This window comes from Leiobunum rupestre, chromosome 2 (assembly GCF_980474605.1).
Source record: "Leiobunum rupestre chromosome 2, qqLeiRupe1.1.hap1, whole genome shotgun sequence".
Classification (NCBI taxonomy): Eukaryota; Metazoa; Arthropoda; class Arachnida; order Opiliones; family Sclerosomatidae; genus Leiobunum; species Leiobunum rupestre.
The window spans coordinates 80,539,778-80,559,971 of NC_143385.1; the positions used below are offsets into that span (position 1 = coordinate 80,539,778).

The window sequence follows — 20,194 nt, forward strand, 5'->3', positions numbered from 1 at the left end:
TATGGCACATTGGTCTAGGAACGCTTATTGCACGGACGGGCTCAAGAAAAATTGGTTAGAAGCTCAAAGATTCAACCAGCAGTAGATTCCTAAAAGACTGGTGTCAGATCGACACAAAGTTTAAACACTGTTTTTTTTTTGTGATTTTCATGTAAACTGGAGAGAGGTACAAATAATATTTCGACTGGTTTTACCAAATAGACGAACGATTGAATCTTTGAACTTCTAACCCAATAAGCGTTAAGCCATATTAACCACAGAACGAATTAGACAAACTTAAAAGCATTCTTTTAGAAATCTTATGACATTTTATCTTAGTTTTGATAATTAAAATCGTTCGTAACGACAAAATGTTTTTATTTTGTCTTCAAACTCATTTTACTTCTAAAAGGACATTAATGAACTTTTGCCACTTGTTATTAAAGTTTCTCGCCTCACGGATAAAAACAATTGATAGTTTAATGAAAACAATTTGGTTCAAGTAAGAGTATTGTTTAACAGATTTAAGGCTGTGTCCGGTTTTTGGGGTAGTTTTTTGGGAGCCCATATCTCTGAAACGAAGCACTTTAGGACCCATGTTTATTAGACATTTTTTACTCATAGAGACCCATAGAATGCATATAGAAAGTTTCGGTACTCTTATCCGTAACACCCTGTAAATAATGTTTTCTTTTGAGGGAAGCCCGTATCCGAGGGGTAACATTACTTCCTCCACGTCATAGATTTGCCTTTTTTGTGCTCAACCAGAAGACGACGGAACAGACTGTGTTATGACGTAGTGGAAGTAACTCTTCACCCGATAATGGACCCAAAATATTAAGCAGACTATATTTGAGGAAATACGTTTCTCTCGCCAATATGAAAACCCCAGTTGCGCGAGCTTTATTAGTAGTGAAAGTGTTGCCATCTAACACTAAAAATCAAACAATGGCGATGCCAGTGTTTAACAGGAATTGAAGACATAACCAGTAATAAGGCGAAACAAGTGAAAGCTTCACCAAAGAATATAAAGCCCAGGAACGGAAAGATAGATATTTTTGGCCGCTAATCTCTCGGAGTCTCGGTGTGAACGGCACTTCCGGCAAGAGAAAAGTAGCCAGCACGTCGTCTGCTGGATCTGTTTCGGGCTATGGGCTAACTTGCTAAGGCTCTCTCGCCATGGAAAACGACAAAACCAAAGGTACACTAACCATTTCTCTTATTTAGATTAATCGAAAAACTAATATTTACGTGATATGTTATTTAAATAGGTTCAAGAGCTTGTGAAATAGCCTTAAATGAAACCATAGATACCATTTCCAGGCCGCATGGCTATGATCATTTAGATCCGAGTGTTTTTCTGAAACAGTTCAGTAACTTAAAAGAAGTGAAATATCAGTTAATTTATTTAGAAGTAAAGAAATTTCTAGATTTAGTTAGGTAAATTGGAACAATAGCCCCGCCACTCCCTTTGTCCCCCTTTCTCGACCCCCCTTAAAGTACTTTTTAAGGAGATTCCAATGGTGCAAAAATTATTCCCCTCAAAGCATTATTAATTAAAATTTCCCAAAGACTATACATTGGCGCCTGACGGCGATAAGCACGCGATTCGCTCGAGCGCTGTTGGGCCGGACCGGTACCCCCCAGCCCCGTTCTTATAATCATCATGGATGCATATATAAACCCCTTTAAATATATCTCCTTAAGTATTAATTCCCGAAAAATAATGTTTCGCATTAAAAACAAAAGGATTACAATAATGCAAAACGTTTTAGCCGCAATTTATTATTTAGAAAAATAAATGTAAAATTGTTACTTGCCATCAATTTTTACCACGGAAAATACGACATTTTTTACGTGTAAATTAAAAGTAAAACTGGACTCGTCATCGAAGTATTGGCGCCTCACGGCGCCGCACACTCACTTCGCTCGAGTGCTGGGGGCGCGCGGCGCCACCCCAGCCCCATTCTTGCTAATCAAGCTGTGCCATCTATAACGCGACCTAGAGGACAGTACCTAGTATAGTCTCTTGTGGTGCGAATTAAACAAGGAAGAGCGACTGAGAGATGAATTGATCCCACGCGAAGGTGTTTTCCCTCCTCTTGAATGCATATATTAACCCCACCTACGGACATCGTTTCCGGTGACATCGTACCTAGTATCTAGCGAATTGAATACGCCGTAAAAAAAAACATTTTCTGTTTGGACACTTTTTAATAATTTATTAATATCTCGCTGTTAAATGTAATTCGTCATCAGTCCTACCTTATCCAACACGTACAAAAATCTCGAATTTCCCGAGAAAATCTCAAAATATGTCGTATTTTAAGAGGTAAAAATTGCTGGCAAGTAACAATTTTATATTTATCATATCTTTCTAAATAATAAATAGCGGTTAAAACTTTTTGGATTTCTGTAATCCTTGACAAATAATACACCTTAAAAATAATCAAAAACCATCCTTGACAAATAATGCACCTTAAAAAATAAACAAAAACCAAAGTACCTTTCTTAAAAATAGCCTTAGAATCTTCCGAACTTGCGGAAATACGCGAAGACCCGGAATCGGGCATGGTTAGCGGAAATAGAATCCGTTTTGTGAAATGTTTCTTTTTAGTTTCTGGCACCGTCCTTTTAATCTTTAGACCCCACTTCTACTACAGCAGCATATTTCGCTGGCGCCATTACCACTCCTAACAAATAAAGAAAGGCCGATTTCCGAAAGGGCAAAAAACGGCGATATAAAGATATTAGGGATGCAACGGTTCGGACTATCTCGGTTCCGGTTCTTAAATTTGCGCTTTGTCGTTTCCGGTTCTGGTTCCTAGCATTTTTCATTGTTCAAAAAAATGATATAGGGTACGTGATGGTACTTAGATAAAACTACATCGAATATCCAGTGGCGGCGCCAGGGGTAGGCTACGCAGGCTACAGCCTGCTTTATTTCGCTTGTAGGGGCCCCAAATCTAGATGAAGGGGCGCCGAACAGCCCCCTAAAATGATTTGCGAAACTAGAAATATCAAAATCCGAATTAAAAGCCTGCTGTTTTTAGGTTGCGAACACTGAACAGTGATTTCTAATAATTTTTCGAACGCAGCCTTTTTTCGTTGTAGTTGCTAAACTAGCTACTTCAAAAAGTGTTGCATTGTTAGACAGATGATAAATTACGCGGTTTTCCGACTCTCCGAGTCACAATTTCCTAAATAAAGATAAAATAAGAGCCGGGAGTAGTGGCTCACTCCTGTAATCCCAGGCGTCCGGGAGGCAGAGTTTGCGGATAGCCGTGTGAGGACGACCACTAATCCCCCAACGGGTGGTTGTCATACTTCCGCCACGGGTGTCCCAACCCTATTCCCAAGTAAGCCCCCGTTGGCGTGGCCGTAACACAAATCTCGCACCTGATTAATCAAATGGACGAGCGGACTGAAATGTCCCACCCGTTACAATCACTCATAACGAGCTTCTAAAAAAAAAAGAAAGAAAGATCAAATAAAGCGTGGCAACTGGCAAGTGTTTTTGCAACAATTGTAAGTGAAAATGGAGAATTCTGTTGGAGGATGTTGCCCATATGTGCATTGTTATGCTCATCGACTAAAAAAATTACTTCCGAGTACATTTAAACAGGCATGTACATTTCTTTTGTAAATTATTAAAAATAAACCGGTTTTGTCACAGTTTTGTTTAGTTAGTGTATGTAAGGGGGGGGCAAATTAAAGAATTAAGTAGCCTACCCATAGTAATATCCTGGCGCCGCCACTGCGAATATCATATTACATGTTACTTTTAAATTTAAACAACCCGTCTCCTTATTAAGCTCTCCAACGTAGAAATGTAACGTAGAGTAAAAACGTGTCCATCGTGTATGCTGCTTTATGAGCTAATTCTAATAAGTAAAACTTTAAGTAAAGTAGAGTAAATCTCGTAACGCGACTAGATAATCTTCGAAGAGTAAGTTAAAATGAAGTAGCGTAAAACTCGTAACGCATTTAAATAAACTACTCGTGTCTAAAGACTGAAATACATCAAATTTAAACCAGTCTTTACCTACCTTTGGCGCCAACTATAAAACTTACTCACTTTATAGTCCTCGAAAAAATGCGCCCCCAATCCTTCTGCGTCCCCACGCAGTTGCGTACCCTGCGTACCCTATATCGCCGCCCCTGGTTCCAAATAGCCTTTAGGGATTTGCAAGGACCTAATATCTAGCAAATCGCGAGAGGACCACTTTGTACAAACGCTTAAAATATGCCTCGACAAATTACTTAATGATAAATTGAAAACCAGTTTTGAAAAAATGACCTCATTTGAAAGCCTGCCATGCCGTTCCAAAAAAATTTGCATCAAGATTTTTTTGGTAAGCTAGTGGTGGAGCTAAGAATCGGAGTTGATGAAGCTGTGTTGAAAAGTACAAAGAAGAAAGATAAAGAAGACAAACTTAGGAGTGAACTAGATTTACCTTCAACTGATAAATATGAAAACAACTCACTAAAGGAACTCCTCGACACGTTACACTACGTCAGCGGGTTTGTTTTAAGAAGGCAAAGTACAAAAAAATGCCCCACAACGATAATAAAAGCTTTGTTGAAAGACGAGACTCCCGAACCAGCGCCTTAGATTACTCAGCCACACTGCTTTCTTTTTGTGTTATATTTCCCAAAATATCGTCCAAATGCTGTGAAATGGTTTTCCCACGTCTCTAAAAACCTACCTTCTACAAAATTGAATAATGACAGCGGCGGGATTCGAACCCGCGTCTCCGAAGAGACTGGTGCCTAAAACCAGCGCTTTAGACCACTCGGCCACACTGCCTTCTTCCCGTTTAATATTTCGCAAAATATCGTCTAAATGCTGTGAAATGTTTTTCCCACGTCTCTAAAAACATACCTTTTACAAAATTGAATAATGACAGCGGCGGGATTCGAACCCGCGCCCCCGAAGAGACTGGTGCCTTAAACCAGCGCCTTAGACCACTCGGCCACACTGCCTTCTTCCCGTTGAATATTTCCCAAAATATCGTCTAAATGCTGTGAAATGTTTTTCCAACCTCTCTAAAAACATACCTTTTACAAAATTTAATAATGGCAGCGGCGGGATTCGAACCCGCGCCCCCGAAGAGACTGGTGCCTAAAACCAGCGCCCTAGACCACTCGGCCACACTGACTGCTTCCCGGTATATATTTCCCAAAATATCGTCTAAATGCTGTGAAATGTTTTTCCACGCTTCTAAAAACATACCTTTTACAAAATTGAATAATGACAGCGGCGGGATTCGAACCCGCGCCCCCGAAGAGACTGGTGCCTAAAACCAGCGCCTTAGACCACTCGGCCACACTGCCTGCTTCCCGGTATATATTTCCCAAAATATCGTCTAGATGCTGTGAAATGTTTTTCCATGCCTCTAAAAACATACCTTCTACAAAATCAAACAATGACAGCGGCGAGATTCGAACCCGCACCCCCGAAGAGACTGGTGCCTTAAACCAGCGCCTTAGACCACTCGGCCACACTGCCTTCTTCCCGTTGAATATTTCCCAAAATATCGTCTAAATGCTGTGAAATGTTTTTCCAACCTCTCTAAAAACATACCTTTTACAAAATTGAATAATGACAGCGGCGGGATTCGAACCCGCGCCCCCGAAGAGACTGGTGCCTAAAACCAGCGCCTTAGACCACTCGGCCACACTGACTGCTTCCCGGTGTATATTTCCCAAAATATCGTCTAAATGCTGTGAAATGTTTTTCCCACGTCTCTAAAAACATACCTTTTACAAAATTGAATAATGACAGCGGCGGGATTCGAACCCGCGCCCCCGAAGAGACTGGTGCCTAAAACCAGCGCCTTAGACCACTCGGCCACACTGCCTGCTTCCCGGTATATATTTCCCAAAATATCGTCTAGATGCTGTGAAATGTTTTTCCATGCCTCTAAAAACATACCTTCTACAAAATCAAACAATGACAGCGGCGAGATTCGAACCCGCACCCCCGAAGAGACTGGTGCCTAAAACCAGCGCCTTAGACCACTCGGCCACACTGATTTCTTTCCGGTTTATATCCCATAATATCGTCTTAATGCTGTGAAATGGTTTTCCCACGTCTCTAAAAACATACCTTCTACAAAATTGAATAATGACAGCGGTGGGATTCGAACCCGCGCCAACGAAGAGACTGGTGCCTAAAACCAGCGCCTTAGACCACTCGGCCACACTGCCTTCTACCCGGTATATATTTCCCAAAATATCGTCTAAATGCTGTGAAATGTTTTTCCACGCTTCTAAAAACATACCTTGTACAAAATTGAATAATGACAGCGGCGGGATTCGAACCCGCGCCCCCGAAGAGACTGGTGCCTAAAACCAGCGTCTTTTTTTATTAAGACCAAAAGTATTATTTACATTAAAAAACTTTGAAATAAAACAAAACTCAAGCAGTTATGAAAAATCGAAACACAATAAAACTTTTGACACAAAATAATCAAGCAGTCATAACATTACCATGGAATAAATTCACTTAAAAAGTCCCAATAAAATATTTTTTAACACATTACAATTCTGAGCGGTATCCGGCTTTAAAAGTTTCAACTGGTTAATAGTTTCTTTGCGAACACATGCTTTAATACGACTTGTTAGCACCGGAACCCGTGTTATTTTTCCGACACTTTTAAAATTACGACTCCGCCATATTTCGTCTTTAAGAACCGCGGAAAGCAATTTCGCCATCGACCAGAAAATTGGAGGTCTCTTAATGGTGGACGGAACAATCGAAAAAACGATAAACTGGGCACGAGGTTCAGATATAAAACCGAAAATTGATACTGGGAGCTTTAAAATTGTGATAAAAAGCCAGGTCCACCACTCCTGAACTACGGGACACGTTACAAAAAGATGACTGACTGTTTCGCACCGAGAATTACCAAATAAACACATATTGTCCGCGACAAGACCAGCGTGGAGTAACCGTTCTTTAACCGGAAATGCTTGGTGGATGAGACGAAAGTTAATGTCCGCGTACCGCGTGGCCATTAGAGGGCAGGACACTTTTCCCCAATGCACTTGCGCAAGTGGCGCGGAGAAAAAGCCTCTCCAACGTTCTTCGCCTCGAGACTCCATGGAACACGCTTGCTTTACCAAAGAACGGTAAAAGTCGGATGATTTGAGCTCGCTGAAAACGACAGCCTCTTCTTTAGAGTTGATGACCCGATCCAATTCGGAAACCGGTGGCTCATGAACCAGAATATCCAAAGAGTCCACAAAATGAGCCCAGGCCGGTGGAATGAGCCGCAACATCTTATGATAGAGCGAAAGTATTGACCGATCCAGTAAACGCGGTCGAACCGATGAAACCATGTCCAAGATGACGGTATGAGGGAGGAAACCTGGGATGACCTCATACGTTATATCTCTCACGAGAACGAGCCCCGCGCGCGCGAAAGTAACTCTCTCTTGCGCCGACGCGGAAAAACCGGTAACTCGCGGGTTCAGAAAAATCGGCTCAAAGACAGGATTCGCGTGCGGTAAAACAGTCCATTCATTGGCGACAAGTAATCTGTTCCACGCGGTAACAATACTGCGATACCGGGGAACCATCCTTGGTAATAGTTTCTGGTCGAACTGAAGCCGAAAGACTTGAAAGCCAATGCCCTCATAACCGCCATAAAAGGAGAGCAAAAACCGTGGGACGTCCTTCATCGCGGAATCAGAGGAGTCGCCGATAAAGCCCTTAATTTCTTTTAAACGGAACGCGAGGTTTTTCAGCTGGAAATCTACGAGGCCGTACCCCCCCTTCAGATTTCGGACGAATGACTGTTTGGTAATCCACGTGACGCATGCCAGGACCCCAAATAAAATCCATCACCGCCGTTTTAAATCTTTGTGCCCAGGCTAATGGCAAATCTACCGAGCTCAGAGTATGCCAAAGCGTGGAAGCCGCTAGCACGTTAATGACGACAATTTTGCCCGTTAACGTAAGACGACGTTGTTTCCACGAACGTAAAGTGCCGGAGAACTTGTCCATTCGGGGTTTCCAGTTAAGACGGAGCAATTCTTGACCATCGTTCGTTAAATATATCCCCAAAATCTTCAGTGGGGCGCCACTTATGGACACCCCAGAGATCACCATCGGAAGGCGATTGCGATACGACCCAAGCCACTGCCCCTGACATTTCTTTACGTTTAATTTGGCTCCGGACGCTCGACCATACCGCTCGTATTCATGAATAGCCTCGACCATACCATCAGTCGAACTGGTTAGAATCGTATTATCGTCCATACAAAGGTAAGTGGCCGGTACCAAACATCGGGAGCCGTGGAATAGCCGGATTGCGCAACAGCGCAGCGAAAAGTGGTTCTGTCGAAAGAATATAGAGGAGGGAACTAAGCGGGCAACCTTTGCGAACTGAACGGCGCAGGGGGAAAAAATCCGTCAAAAAGCCATTGACCCGGACACATGATTTGGCGTGGACTAGAAAGGCTTGAATCCATTTGAGGAAAAAAGCACCAAAGCCCATACTGCGAAGCACTTCAAACAAAAAGGACCAGTCCACTTGATCAAATGCCTTCTCCAAATCCAGGTTTAACAAAACTCCTGGTGCGTTTGTTGCCGATAAAAGGTCAGACGCATCCAGCAAGAAGCGAGGCGTCTGCGATATGTCCCGGGCTCTCACCGCTCCCGTCTGGCATGGAGAAATTATATCTGGCAAAAGAGGTGCCAGCCTATTAGCAAAGACCTTCGCGAGTATTTTAAAGTCTACATTGAGCAGCGATATAGGACGCCAAGACGACAAAAAGTGAGATCGCCAGACTTAGGGACAAGCAAAATCAGACCCTCAGTCATTGTACGGGCAGTACACCATCCCGAGCCATCGTGGCCAAAACCCGAAGAAAACCTTCCTCGACTAAAGGCAAGAGAAATGACCAAAACTCGACTGTGAAGCCATCGCGGCCAGGGCTTTTCCCCCGCTTCATTGATTTTAAGGCCGTAACAATCTCCAACCAGACAATGGTATTGTCCAGGCTCCGCCGTTTGTCTTCTGATACTCTTCCCTGTACCAAGGAAGAAAAAATCCCGCCAGCTACGGGATCTACCGTTGCCTTAGCATAGAGCCTCGCATAGTATTCAAAAATATTCTGACGAATAGTGGTACCGTCGCGGGTGATCTCGCCACTGGACAATGTAAGCGACTGAATCGTTTTTTTCCTCTGCCGAAAATTTTCGAGGCGCAGAAAAAAAGCAGTAGGTTTTTCGTCGGCTAAAAGGTGCTGGGCTTTCGCACGAACTGCGGCACCAACGAACTCATGGGCGGTAACTTGAGAAAGGGATTCCGTCAAAGCAATAAGTTTGGTTTCTTCATCAACTGACAAATTCCGACGAGCAAGGTAAGCATTAATCTCTATTTACAATTTGGTTTTATGCGCGCGACGATGCGAGGCCAAATGTTTGGAGTAAAAAATAGCGTAATCACGCAAAGATATTTTCAAATCTTCATACCACCGAAAAATATCTTCCCGGTAGTCAAGTGAGGTTTGGCTTCGTTCCACTATACGAGTACAACCAGTGAGAAAGTTATCATTCTCCAACAAAGATGAATTAAAAGCCCAAGTTCCCGGCCCTCTCGGAGAACCAGACAGATCAATTTGCACTATGAGGGCTTTATGATCAGAAAAAGGAGAAACCATGTAAGTGCAACGAGATAAAAGAGCTAGTTCGGGCTGCCGATCGAAAAAGTAGTCTATTCGGGAGAATAAATATCGCCCAAAAACAAATCCAGCCCGCGAATATTCAAATTGCGAAGGATGGTAGTGACGCCAAACATCGACCAATGAAAGTTCGCCAGACATGGTTGGTAACGAATAAAGCGGGTCCCGGCGAAAATTTGCCGGGCGCCGGTCCATTGAAGGGTTCATGACATCATTTAGATCGCCAAAAATAAAATTCCGATGAAGCGTACTACAAATATCGGCGATTTCTTTAAAAAAGGTCGATCGGGAGGCTGCGTCATTTGGAGCGTAAACATTAATATGGTATCATCTATTTCAAATGAGGTCAATAAAAAACACCCCGTATTTTGATGTACCTACCACCCGGCGGGGTAAGACGTCTATTCCTGGCCGTATTAAAGTTGCAACACCGCAAAAACCTCCATTATTTAAATCCAGGTCAATAAAAACTTTACCTCTAAAATACGTTTTAAAAATAGCTACATGTTCCGGGAGCCAGTCTGTTTCTTGTAAAAAAACGAGATCATAGTCCTTTATAAAAGCTATTACATGTTCCATTTTCGTCTTATCACGCAATCCATTAACATTTAGCGATAAAAAACGTTAAGCCATATTAATTATACCATGTTGTGATCTTCCAAAACTCCATCAGACTGCTGCCCTCCAGACCCCATGGGGTCAGAGTCGTCACCAGGAGGCAAATTGGGCGTAGAGGCAAGCTTACCGGTCAGGCGGGAGGACTTAAAAGTAGAGGAACTCTTTCGGCGATACGGAAACGAAATTACGTCACCATCGTCCGTTGAATGATGACGCTTGCTGTTAGGCCTACCGCTCTGTTTAAATTTAGAAGAACGATTTATTATCGCAGCATCCGGTTTACTAACACCCACGTCGGCCGTATCCTGTGGCGCAACGCCCTCTGAATTATCAGCGGAATTATCATTACCAGCCCGCTGATGACAATTACGAACGGTGTGGCCCTGTTGCTCGCAACCGAAACAAACAAACTTAGGACAGTCCTTGTATATGTGATCGGAAGCCAAACAACCGTTACAGACCCGGCCTTGGCGATCATGCTAGACTTCGTAAAAGAACTCCACCCCCATCATGTCCTTAAGTTTAATGCGATAGGGAAGTGACGAAACCCCTTCCGGTAACGCCACCTTCACACGTCTAACTCCCGTGTAAATATTCTTCTTATTCTTCGCCCATACGATCTCTCCCTTTAGCTCACAGCTCATACTTCGCAATTTCTCCATCAAAGCCTCGTCAGCAATAAATCCCGGTAAACCAAAAAAAGAACTAGGCTACCACTACCTTAACAACAACATTCGACACGGCAATAGACTTCTTCATTAATATAAATTCCCTGCAAAACGCAAACCTCGGCGTCCTTGATAGAGACAAACGTGACAAAAAAACCTCCTATAGTTGGAACCACCGACGAGATGGCCTCCAACCCAAAAGCCAGGTTGATCGCCGTAATAACATCATCTTCTGTTATATCTTGGTTAGCGCAGATTAAAAAGTTAGAGCGTTTAAAAATATCCATCCTGGATTTCAGACGAAAACCCAGGAGGGCAAGGAAGCCGAAAAAAGAAACTGCGCGGAATAGTAAATTATAAATTTAGCAAACAAAATGTTATGAACTAAAGCTTAGCGAGCGCGCGAGGAGAGCAAAGAAAAACGAACCGCACTCTCCAAAAAACCAAACGCGAATCCAACCAGCGCATTAGACCACTCGGCCACACTGCCTTCGTTTCGGTTTATATTTCCCAAAATATCGTCTAAATGCTGTAAAACAAATTTCCCACGCCTTTAAAACAAACTTTCTACAAAATTGAAATATGACAGCGGCGGGATTGGAACCCGCGCCCCCTAAGAGACTGGTGCCTAAAACCAGCGCCTTATACCACTCGGCCACACTGCCTTCGTTTCTGTTTATATTTCCCAAAATATCGTCTAAATGCTGTAAAACAAATTTCCCACGCCTTTAAAACAAACTTTCTACAAAATTGAAATATGACAGCGGCGGGATTGGAACCCGCGCCCCCTAAGAGACTGGTGCCTAAAACCAGCGCCTTATACCACTCGGCCACACTGCCTTCGTTTCGGTATATATTTCCCAAAATATCGTCTAAAGGCTGTAAAACAAATTTCCCACGCCTTTAAAACAAACTTTCTACAAAATTGAAATATGACAGCGGCGGGATTCGAACCCGCGTCCCCTAAGAGACTGGTGCCTAAAACCAGCGCCTTAGACCACTCGGCCACACTGCCTTCATTTTGGTTTATATTTCCCAAAATATCGTCTAAATGCTGTAAAACAAATTTCCCACGCCTTTAAAACAAACTTTCTACAAAATTTAAATATGACAGCGGCGGGATTCGAACCCGCGCCCCCTAAGTGACTGGTGCCTAAAACCAGCGCCTTAGACCACTCGGCCACACTGCCTTCGTTTCGGTTTATATTTCCCAAAATATCGTCTAAATGCTGTAAAACAAATTTCCCACGCCTTTAAAACAAACTTTCCACAAAATTGAAATATGACAGCGGCGGGATTCGAACCCGCGCCCCCTAAGAGACTGGTGCCTAAAACCAGCGCCTTAGACCACTCGGCCACACGGCCTTCATTATGGTTTATATTTCCCAAAATATCGTCTAAATGCTGTGAAATGGTTTTCTAACGCCTCTTAAAACATACCTTCTGCAAAATTGAATTAGGACAGTGGCGGGATTCAAACCCGCACCCCCGAAGAGACTGGTGCCTAAAACCAGCATCTTAGACCACTCGGCCACACTGCTTTCTTTTTAGTTTATATTTCCGAAAATATTGTGTAAATGCTGTAAAAAAGTTTTCTCACGCCTCTAAAAACATACCTTCTACAAAATTTAATAATGACAGCGGCTGGATTCCAATCCACGCCCTCGAAGAGACTGGTGCCTTAAACCAGCGCCTTAGACCCACGGCCACACTGCCTTCTTTTTGGTTTATTTTTCCCAAAATATCGTCTAAATGCAGTAAAAACGTTTTGCCACGCCTTTAAAACATACCTTCAACAAAATTGAATTAGGACAGCGGCGGGATTCAAACCCGCACCCCCGAAGAGACTGGTGCCTAAAACCAGCGCCTTAGACAATTCGGCCACACTGTCTACACCAATAAATGAGGTACGTTTATGTTTTTTTTATAGCCGAGTACCCGTGTGGACTCAGCTTTGGACCTGGGAACGTCAGTTGAAGCCGAAACAATGGTTTGTAAAACTTACAATTTGAGTAAGCGTTACTCATCATTAGAAGTTGGTATTATACGTACTCATTCGTGAGAATCGTGACCAATGCAAAGTTACTAGAAATAATAAGAGATGGCGCTAAAGCATGATATTGGCTGATATTCCTATTGACCATCGGAATAAAGCTTGTGGTCCACCTGAGGTTATGTAACCGTATCGTAACCGTATGTAGAACGTAAAATAACCGAAAGAGGGCGTCAATTACTGTTGCTGACAATCTGCGTCTACGTATTGGCATATACGGTCGCGAGCGAGTTTCGCGCGCGATAGTATACTATTTTCCACCACACTCCCCCTTTTCGCCTTTCCGTTGCTATGCAACGCGTTTTGAAATTTTTAATGCTTAGGCTTAGTACCTCTTTTAGATATAACAGTCGCCAGCCAGATTTCCCGCATGGTATTGATGAGTTCCAAATAGAACGAAACTGGTTTACCGTTTTAATGTCTGGCTTTTTTTTAGTTTTTATTTAGTTTATTACTCGAAGATCTAATTGATCCGAGATTAACATCTTTTTGTTTGCTCGAAGACCTATTGGTACGAGTTATTAGAAGTTTTTTAATTTCTTCAAATTTGATTAGGGTTTAGCTTTTTTATCCTTTTTAATTATGGACTACACTCCTCCAATTACAAACACGATATAACACGGAAATCTCGCATTTAATACCGTTTTAAAGGTCTAGGATTTCTTTTGCCAGTTTTTCTTTTCCGCAACGCAAATATCCTGGTGGTAGGCCAACCGCAGAGCACGTTGGCCCACCACCAGGGTTATATGCGCTGCGGAAAAGCAAAACTGGAAGAAAAAATCCAAAGCCTTTAAGGAATAGGTAATTTGGACACGAGGAGTTTCAGGCCCTGGAAATTACGCGGGTGAAACGACCGAAGAAGTAAAGATATATCATATGGACCGGGCTTACAGCTAGGTGAGTATCTTACGTTCGGGTGGAGAAAGAAGACTAAATTAAAATACTTCTTTAAAGTTTAAAGGTCGTGCCCAGTGCTCGGAATTGTTTATTCATTATTAAAAAATTTTCCGATTTATTTAACAAAAGTTGGTAAAAAGAATATCATTTTGATTTATTTAATTATGTTTTTTACGCAACCAAGAATTTATTTGAAAAAAAAAGTTGTATTTATTTAAATAATAGGCTTATTCACTTATTTAAACATTTTAACATTTTTATTCATTTAAAAGTGTTAAAAAGCGTCGCAATTAATTTTTATTAATGGTCAATGTTACTGAAAATTTTCAACACACTTTTTACAATGAAAATATATTACATATTATTTTGCGGTTTTAAATTGGATTTGAATCTAACAATAAATAGCTGTATTCCCGTATTACGAGTAAAGCTGCCACGTGTTTGAGTGTAATACTACACCTACGGTATCTAGTAATATTACCAGTTACCGAAAACATTCTTTCAATGTCCGCGGAACTTGCAGGAATTGATAAGTACCTTTTTGCTAATCATCGTAACTAGTGAAATACCTATTTAGATAATCACTGAGATAAAGTTAAGTTATAAACGTGTTTTGAAATAAAATATCTTCATGTAGGTTAACTTAGCTTTATGTTAAAAATCGATTTTAACCGTATTTAGAAGGATAATGATAGGTTTAAAAATCCTATTAATTCTTCCAAAAATGCACCTATATTTTTTATTGAAGAGATTATATTTTTTACCCGGTTTGATTGATAGTTCTCCACACGGTGGCGCTATATTATTACTTTGATTTAATTTCCGCGGGAGTTTTGAATAATTATCCTTTTTCTAAGCGTTATTAAAAGGTAACAATGAACTACTTTTTGTGTTTTAACGAAATTTTGTTAAGAATTTAACAAAACAAAAAACCGTACCAAAGAAAAAACAAACAAAGTTCAATAAACAATATATACAGATATTGTATTAATCCGTTTAGTAAAAAAACCCGCCTTATTATAATGGTTTTAATATTTTCCCTAAGGAAGTCAATGGCTCGGCGTTGAACTATCCGCATTGTTACAATGCGACCCGAGTTCAATTCCTGATCACGATCAAATTTTACATTAAAATACTAAAATATTTAATTAAATATAAGATTAATATAATCTATAAATATTTAATTAAATATAAAATTAATATAATTTATAAATATTTAATTAAATATAAGATTAATATAATTTATAAATATTTCATTAAATACAAGATAAATATAATTTCTAAATATTTAATTAAATATAAGATTAATATAATTTATAAATATTTCATTAAATATAAGATTAAAATAATTTATTAATATTTAAAATGATTTAGAATAAATTATAGTACCTAACATTCGCCAAAGCTGTTTTTTAGAAAAACACCGTAAATTGACAAGCGTTGGTGGCTGAGTGGTTAGAGTAAATCTCTTGCACGAGGCAGCTCCTGGTTCGATTCCCGGCCGGCGCGAATAATTCGCGAATTAATATTAAGACCAATACCGTGTATAATTGGTGGGAACCCTGCCATTGGACGTTGAGAGGTTGCATAACACTCAGCACTCGGTCCGTCCCAAAGTCATTAAGAAGATGATAGAGAGAAAACGCCCATACAAACACAACAGACTCAACATCCACAACCAATCTAACACAAACAAAACAAACTCAACACCCACAACCGTCATAACACGAACTCAACATCCACAACCATCATAACACAAAAACAACAAACCCCACACCCCAACCGTCATAACACGAACTCAACATTACAATAACTAAATACCCAATCAAACTGAGTTAAAACCGTCACGACGGTGGGCGTTAACGAAAAACCACCATCTAAACCAAACCCATCCTCAAAGTAATCCGTTAACGTTCACCGTCACACGGTGGTTTTACCAACACTACGAAAAACTGCGAACGCAGAGATTTCGAGACATTGCGTACATTGATTAACCTTTGCACGGAATATGCGAACGAGTTCGCAGGGCAGACACACAGACAGAACGGTGAATGTATAACCCCTCCTAGGGGAGAGGTAAAAAGAATAGTTGTTCTGACCCTTTCATAGCTAGTTACTCCTTTTATACTGATATGGTTTTACGTCCTCTGACGTTTCTACCTAAAAATATGCATCGTTTTTTATTCACTTCAAATTCTAGAAAACGGGAAGATGCAAGATTATTTTTTATAAATTTTGAACTTTAACTTTTTTAACTTTATTTATAAAAGAACGATGTTTGCTACTTCATACAGCATAACAATCGCGGTAGTTAGAGGGTAAACACTAGTTTGTTTCAAGGTGTTGTAGATTATGATTTGGACGTGTTATATCGTGTTTGTAATTGGAGGAGTGTATTCCATAATTAAAAAGGATCAAAAAGCTAAACCCTAATCAAATTTGAAGAAATTAAAAAACTTCTAATAACTCGTACCAATAGGTCTTCGAGCAAACAAAAAGATGTTAATCTCGGATCAATTAGATCTTCGAGTAATAAACTAAATAAAAACTAAAAAAAAGCCAGACATTAAAACGGTAAACCAGTTTGGTTCTATTTGGAACTCATCAATACCGTGCGCGAAATCTGGCTGGCGACTGTTATATCTAAAAGAGGTACTAAGCCTAAGCATTAAAAATTTCAAAACGCGTTGCATAGCAACGGAAAGGCGAAATGGGGGAGTGTGGTGGAAAATAGTATACTATCGCGCGCGAAACTCGCTCGCGACCGTATATGCCAATACGTAGACGCAGATTGTCAACAACAGTAATTGACGCCCTCTTTCGGTTACTTTACGTTCTACATACGGTTACGATACGGTTACGTAACCTCAGGTGGACCACAAGCTTTATTCCGATGGTCAATAGGAATATCAGCCAATATCATGCTTTAGCGCCATCTCTTATTATTTCTAGTAACTTTGCATTGGTCACGATTCTCACGAATGAGTACGTATAATACCAACTTCTAATGATGAGTAACGCTTACTCAAATTGTAAGTTTTACAAACCATTGTTTCGGCTTCAACTGACGTTCCCAGGTCCAAAGCTGAGTCCACACGGGTACTCGGCTATAAAAAAAACATAAACGTACCTCATTTATTGGTGTAGACAGTGTGGCCGAATTGTCTAAGGCGCTGGTTTTAGGCACCAGTCTCTTCGGGGGTGCGGGTTTGAATCCCGCCGCTGTCCTAATTCAATTTTGTTGAAGGTATGTTTTAAAGGCGTGGCAAAACGTTTTTACTGCATTTAGACGATATTTTGGGAAAAATAAACCAAAAAGAAGGCAGTGTGGCCGTGGGTCTAAGGCGGTGGTTTAAGGCATCAGTCACTTCGGGGGTGCGGGTTTGAATCCCGCCGCTGTCCTAATTCAATTTTGCAGAAGGTATGTTTTAAGAGGCGTTAGAAAACCATTTCACAGCATTTAGACGATATTTTGGGAAATATAAACCAAAATGAAGGCAGTGTGGCCGAGTGGTCTAAGGCGCTGGTTTTAGGCACCAGTCTCTTAGGGGGCGCGGGTTCGAATCCCGCCGCTGTCATATTTCAATTTTGTAGAAAGTTTGTTTTAGAGGCGTGGGAAATTTGTTTTACAGCATTTAGACGATATTTTGGGAAATATAAACCGAAACGAAGGCAGTGTGGCCGAGTGGTCTAAGGCGCTGGTTTAAGGCACCAGTCTCTTAGGGGGCGCGGGTTTGAATCCCACCGCTGTCCTAATTCAATTTTGCAGAAGGTATGTTTTAAGAGGCGTGGGAAATTTGTTTTACAGCATTTAGACGATATTTTGGGAAATATAAACCGAAACGAAGGCAGTGTGGCCGAGTGGTCTAAGGCGCTGGTTTTAGGCACCAGTCTCTTAAGGGGCGCGGGTTCGAATCCCGCCGCTGTCATATTTCATTTTATAGAAGGTATGTTTTAAGAGGCGTTAGAAAACCATTTCACAGCATTTAGACGATATTTTGGGAAATATAAACCAAAATGAAGGCATTGTGGCCGAGTGGTCTAAGGCGCTGGTTTTAGGCACCAGTCTCTTAGGGGGCGCGGGTTCGAATCCCGCCGCTGTCATATTTCAATTTTGCAGAAGTTATGTTTTAAGAGGCGTTAGAAAACCATTTCACAGCATTTAGACGATATTTTGGGAAATATAAACCAAAATGAAGGCAGTGTGGCCGAGTGGTCTAAGGCGCTGGTTTTAGGCACCAGTCTCTTAGGGGGCGCGGGTTCGAATCCCGCCGCTGTCATATTTCGATTTTGTAGAAGGTATGTTTTAAGAGGCGTGGGAAATTTGTTTTACAGCATTTAGACGATATTTTGGGAAATATAAACCGAAACGAAGGCAGTGTGGCCGAGTGGTCTAAGGCGCTGGTTTTAGGCACCAGTCTCTTAGGGGGTGCGGGTTTGAATCCCGCCGCTGTCCTAATTCAATTTTGCAGAAGGTATGTTTTAAGAGGCGTTAGAAAACCATTTCACAGCATTTAGACGATATTTTGGGAAATATAAACGAAAATGAAGGCAGTGTGGCCGAGTGGTCTAAGGCGCTGGTTTTAGGCACCAGTCTCTTAGGGGGCGCGGGTTCGAATCCCGCCGCTGTCATATTTCAATTTTGTAGAAAGTTTGTTTTAAAGGCGTGGGAAATTTGTTTTACAGCATTTAGACGATATTTTGGGAAATATAAACCGAAACGAAGGCAGTGTGGCCGAGTGGTCTAAGGCGCTGGTTTTAGGCACCAGTCTCTTAGGGGGCGCGGTTTTGAGTCCCGCCGCTGTCCTAATTCAATTTTGCAGAAGGTATGTTTTAAGAGGCGTTAGAAAACAATTTCACAGCATTTAGACGATATTTTGGGAAATATAAACCAAAATGAAGGCATTGTGGCCGAGTGGTCTAAGGTGCTGGTTTTAGGCACCAGTCTCTTAGGGGGCGCGGGTTCGAATCCCGCCGCTGTCATATTTCAATTTTGTAGAAAGTTTGTTTTAGAGGCGTGGGAAATTTGTTTTACAGCATTTAGACGATATTTTGGGAAATATAAACCGAAACGAAGGCAGTGTGGCCGAGTGGTCTAAGGCGCTGGTTTAAGGCACCAGTCTCTTAGGGGGCGCGGGTTTGAATCCCACCGCTGTCCTAATTCAATTTTGCAGAAGGTATGTTTTAAGAGGCGTGGGAAATTTGTTTTACAGCATTTAGACGATATTTTGGGAAATATAAACCGAAACGAAGGCAGTGTGGCCGAGTGGTCTAAGGCGCTGGTTTTAGGCACCAGTCTCTTAAGGGGCGCGGGTTCGAATCCCGCCGCTGTCATATTTCATTTTATAGAAGGTATGTTTTAAGAGGCGTTAGAAAACCATTTCACAGCATTTAGACGATATTTTGGGAAATATAAACCAAAATGAAGGCATTGTGGCCGAGTGGTCTAAGGCGCTGGTTTTAGGCACCAGTCTCTTAGGGGGCGCGGGTTCGAATCCCGCCGCTGTCATATTTCAATTTTGCAGAAGTTATGTTTTAAGAGGCGTTAGAAAACCATTTCACAGCATTTAGACGATATTTTGGGAAATATAAACCAAAATGAAGGCAGTGTGGCCGAGTGGTCTAAGGCGCTGGTTTTAGGCACCAGTCTCTTAGGGGGCGCGGGTTCGAATCCCGCCGCTGTCATATTTCGATTTTGTAGAAGGTATGTTTTAAGAGGCGTGGGAAATTTGTTTTACAGCATTTAGACGATATTTTGGGAAATATAAACCGAAACGAAGGCAGTGTGGCCGAGTGGTCTAAGGCGCTGGTTTTAGGCACCAGTCTCTTAGGGGGTGCGGGTTTGAATCCCGCCGCTGTCCTAATTCAATTTTGCAGAAGGTATGTTTTAAGAGGCGTTAGAAAACCATTTCACAGCATTTAGACGATATTTTGGGAAATATAAACGAAAATGAAGGCAGTGTGGCCGAGTGGTCTAAGGCGCTGGTTTTAGGCACCAGTCTCTTAGGGGGCGCGGGTTCGAATCCCGCCGCTGTCATATTTCAATTTTGTAGAAAGTTTGTTTTAAAGGCGTGGGAAATTTGTTTTACAGCATTTAGACGATATTTTGGGAAATATAAACCGAAACGAAGGCAGTGTGGCCGAGTGGTCTAAGGCGCTGGTTTTAGGCACCAGTCTCTTAGGGGGCGCGGTTTTGAGTCCCGCCGCTGTCCTAATTCAATTTTGCAGAAGGTATGTTTTAAGAGGCGTTAGAAAACAATTTCACAGCATTTAGACGATATTT

At 41.6% G+C, this 20,194-nt stretch overlaps 23 non-coding genes across 23 annotated transcripts; 12 read left to right on the plus strand and 11 right to left on the minus strand.

The window, feature by feature from the left end:
• Positions 1-4,707: 4,707 nt before the first annotated feature.
• Positions 4,708-4,789, minus strand: TRNAL-UAG (transfer RNA leucine (anticodon UAG)). Its single transcript has one exon. It is a non-coding gene; the product is annotated as a tRNA-Leu (tRNA).
• Positions 4,790-4,883: 94 nt separating this feature from the next.
• On the minus strand, positions 4,884-4,965 carry TRNAL-AAG (transfer RNA leucine (anticodon AAG)). Its single transcript has one exon. It is a non-coding gene; the product is annotated as a tRNA-Leu (tRNA).
• Positions 4,966-5,234: 269 nt separating this feature from the next.
• TRNAL-UAG (transfer RNA leucine (anticodon UAG)) lies at positions 5,235-5,316 on the minus strand. The gene has a single exon. It is a non-coding gene; the product is annotated as a tRNA-Leu (tRNA).
• A 93-nt stretch (positions 5,317-5,409) lies between these two features.
• On the minus strand, positions 5,410-5,491 carry TRNAL-AAG (transfer RNA leucine (anticodon AAG)). Its single transcript has one exon. It is a non-coding gene; the product is annotated as a tRNA-Leu (tRNA).
• A 94-nt stretch (positions 5,492-5,585) lies between these two features.
• Positions 5,586-5,667, minus strand: TRNAL-UAG (transfer RNA leucine (anticodon UAG)). The gene has a single exon. It is a non-coding gene; the product is annotated as a tRNA-Leu (tRNA).
• Positions 5,668-5,761: 94 nt separating this feature from the next.
• TRNAL-UAG (transfer RNA leucine (anticodon UAG)) lies at positions 5,762-5,843 on the minus strand. The gene has a single exon. It is a non-coding gene; the product is annotated as a tRNA-Leu (tRNA).
• Positions 5,844-11,544: 5,701 nt separating this feature from the next.
• On the minus strand, positions 11,545-11,626 carry TRNAL-UAG (transfer RNA leucine (anticodon UAG)). The gene has a single exon. It is a non-coding gene; the product is annotated as a tRNA-Leu (tRNA).
• Positions 11,627-11,719: 93 nt separating this feature from the next.
• TRNAL-UAG (transfer RNA leucine (anticodon UAG)) lies at positions 11,720-11,801 on the minus strand. Its single transcript has one exon. It is a non-coding gene; the product is annotated as a tRNA-Leu (tRNA).
• A 93-nt stretch (positions 11,802-11,894) lies between these two features.
• TRNAL-UAG (transfer RNA leucine (anticodon UAG)) lies at positions 11,895-11,976 on the minus strand. The gene has a single exon. It is a non-coding gene; the product is annotated as a tRNA-Leu (tRNA).
• Positions 11,977-12,069: 93 nt separating this feature from the next.
• Positions 12,070-12,151, minus strand: TRNAL-UAG (transfer RNA leucine (anticodon UAG)). Its single transcript has one exon. It is a non-coding gene; the product is annotated as a tRNA-Leu (tRNA).
• Positions 12,152-12,244: 93 nt separating this feature from the next.
• TRNAL-UAG (transfer RNA leucine (anticodon UAG)) lies at positions 12,245-12,326 on the minus strand. The gene has a single exon. It is a non-coding gene; the product is annotated as a tRNA-Leu (tRNA).
• Positions 12,327-17,407: 5,081 nt separating this feature from the next.
• Positions 17,408-17,489, plus strand: TRNAL-UAG (transfer RNA leucine (anticodon UAG)). The gene has a single exon. It is a non-coding gene; the product is annotated as a tRNA-Leu (tRNA).
• A 93-nt stretch (positions 17,490-17,582) lies between these two features.
• Positions 17,583-17,664, plus strand: TRNAL-AAG (transfer RNA leucine (anticodon AAG)). The gene has a single exon. It is a non-coding gene; the product is annotated as a tRNA-Leu (tRNA).
• A 94-nt stretch (positions 17,665-17,758) lies between these two features.
• Positions 17,759-17,840, plus strand: TRNAL-UAG (transfer RNA leucine (anticodon UAG)). Its single transcript has one exon. It is a non-coding gene; the product is annotated as a tRNA-Leu (tRNA).
• Positions 17,841-17,933: 93 nt separating this feature from the next.
• TRNAL-UAG (transfer RNA leucine (anticodon UAG)) lies at positions 17,934-18,015 on the plus strand. The gene has a single exon. It is a non-coding gene; the product is annotated as a tRNA-Leu (tRNA).
• A 94-nt stretch (positions 18,016-18,109) lies between these two features.
• TRNAL-UAG (transfer RNA leucine (anticodon UAG)) lies at positions 18,110-18,191 on the plus strand. Its single transcript has one exon. It is a non-coding gene; the product is annotated as a tRNA-Leu (tRNA).
• Positions 18,192-18,461: 270 nt separating this feature from the next.
• Positions 18,462-18,543, plus strand: TRNAL-UAG (transfer RNA leucine (anticodon UAG)). Its single transcript has one exon. It is a non-coding gene; the product is annotated as a tRNA-Leu (tRNA).
• Positions 18,544-18,812: 269 nt separating this feature from the next.
• TRNAL-UAG (transfer RNA leucine (anticodon UAG)) lies at positions 18,813-18,894 on the plus strand. Its single transcript has one exon. It is a non-coding gene; the product is annotated as a tRNA-Leu (tRNA).
• Positions 18,895-18,987: 93 nt separating this feature from the next.
• Positions 18,988-19,069, plus strand: TRNAL-AAG (transfer RNA leucine (anticodon AAG)). The gene has a single exon. It is a non-coding gene; the product is annotated as a tRNA-Leu (tRNA).
• A 94-nt stretch (positions 19,070-19,163) lies between these two features.
• TRNAL-UAG (transfer RNA leucine (anticodon UAG)) lies at positions 19,164-19,245 on the plus strand. Its single transcript has one exon. It is a non-coding gene; the product is annotated as a tRNA-Leu (tRNA).
• A 93-nt stretch (positions 19,246-19,338) lies between these two features.
• TRNAL-UAG (transfer RNA leucine (anticodon UAG)) lies at positions 19,339-19,420 on the plus strand. Its single transcript has one exon. It is a non-coding gene; the product is annotated as a tRNA-Leu (tRNA).
• A 94-nt stretch (positions 19,421-19,514) lies between these two features.
• On the plus strand, positions 19,515-19,596 carry TRNAL-UAG (transfer RNA leucine (anticodon UAG)). The gene has a single exon. It is a non-coding gene; the product is annotated as a tRNA-Leu (tRNA).
• Positions 19,597-19,866: 270 nt separating this feature from the next.
• On the plus strand, positions 19,867-19,948 carry TRNAL-UAG (transfer RNA leucine (anticodon UAG)). Its single transcript has one exon. It is a non-coding gene; the product is annotated as a tRNA-Leu (tRNA).
• Positions 19,949-20,194: the final 246 nt, after the last annotated feature.